Consider the following 1,818-nt stretch of genomic DNA (forward strand, 5'->3'; position numbering starts at 1 on the left):
GAGAACAAATAATTTTGTAATAATTTATTATGCGATTTTATAATTTTTTGTTTACTTGATAAGATTGAATAAACAATTGGGGCTATTTTAATAGTTTTATAACTTATGGGCTTTTTATGTTTATGAGAAAATATACAACAAAAAAATTTCATATCGCATGTCCAAACAAACCTTCAATTTCATCTCATGATTCCATATCATGATATCATATCGCATGGCCAAACGGGCCCTAAGTCTAATCATGCAACACAATTTATGATAGTTTGTCATCCCTAGGGTTCCGATTACTCAATTTTCAACATGTATTGCATACGAAACTAGGAACCCTAAGTCGAAACTTGCATTTAGACTTTTTTTCTGTGATTTAAATTATTACAACGGCAACACAATCACATTCTATCATCCCAAGGTGTTTCTAACTTTAGTTTAACATGCAATTTCATACAACAACCCAAGGTCAAGATCCACTTCTTGACTTCATATTTTGAACAATGAATATCAAAATTCAGAGTTAAGTTGAAATCGATTAACTTAGAAGCAATAGAAGTGGGTGATTGTGTGATGCTTACACTCCTTAGACCTTTTGGACAACGAACCCGGACCTTGAATTCTTCTTGGGAATGAAAAAATAGAGTGATCAGATTTTGGGGGAGAAAGGGATGGAAATGTGGTAGGGGTGATGATATGTATGGGAGATGGGAGTGATTTGGGGATATAATGAGGGAGTTATGGGGATTTGGAGGGGTTAGAAACGGTTAGGAGGGAATGTGGGAAGTGGGGAAATGATTTGAAAATTAAGGGTTTTATTTAAAAGGGGTGCGGGTCGGGTCGACTAAACCTTAGCTTTGGACACACGAAACCCCGTCGATGGGCCGTGGGTCGACCTACGAACCGTCGTTTGGGTCCGTAGGTCACTCAACACTTAGAAACAATTAGAAGACTTACCTGGGGTCTACGGATACCATTCACGGTCCGTGGTTTGACCTACAGACCAGCGATGGGGTCTGTAGACCTCTGCATCAGACATTTTCTGCAAATTTTTCTTTTCGACCGTGCACATGTAGCAACCGTTAGGCCTTTGTTTTTACATTTTCTGGACACTTTTTAGAGACAGACCCTATGTTATATCTAGCCAACACTAGAATAAAAAGAAAGCATCTATCTAAAGGAATACAGAAAAGCAAATAATCAAAGAAAACTACTAAACCGAAAAGAAAAACTTATAGTTGGCTAGATTGTACATCTTGGGTTGCCTCCCAAGCAGCGCTTGATTTAACGTTGTGGCACGACGCAAGCCTCTTGATTACTAAGACTTCATCAAGATAGTAGGCCTCAACCACTTCTTGCACATTCTCCACTTTTCCCATATAGACCTTGATCCTTTAACCATTTACCTTAAACCTTGTTCCCTCGCTATTTTCGAGCTCGACCACTCCATGTGGGAGCACTTGTGTGACTAAGAATGGACCAGTCCACTTGGACTTGAGCTTGTTCGGAAACAAGTGCAACCTAGAGTTGAATAAAAGCACAAGATCACCCACAACAAATTCTCGCTTTTCAATCCTTTGATCATGATACTTCTTCATCTTCTCCTTGTACAAGGCTGAATTTTCATAAGCTCTTAGGCGAAACTCATCAAGCACATTGAAGTGACTCATTCTCTGATTCGATGCGGCGCCCAATCCAAATTTAGCTTCTTTAGCGCCCACATAGCCTTATGCTCTAGCTCTACCGGCAAATGGCAAGACTTCCCATATACAAGTTGGTAGGGGGACATACCTATGGGAGTCTTGAATGCGGTGCGATAGGCCCATAGAG

This window comes from Solanum tuberosum, unplaced genomic scaffold (genome assembly GCF_000226075.1).
Source record: "Solanum tuberosum cultivar DM 1-3 516 R44 unplaced genomic scaffold, SolTub_3.0 scf00002, whole genome shotgun sequence".
NCBI lineage: Eukaryota > Viridiplantae > Streptophyta > Magnoliopsida > Solanales > Solanaceae > Solanum > Solanum tuberosum.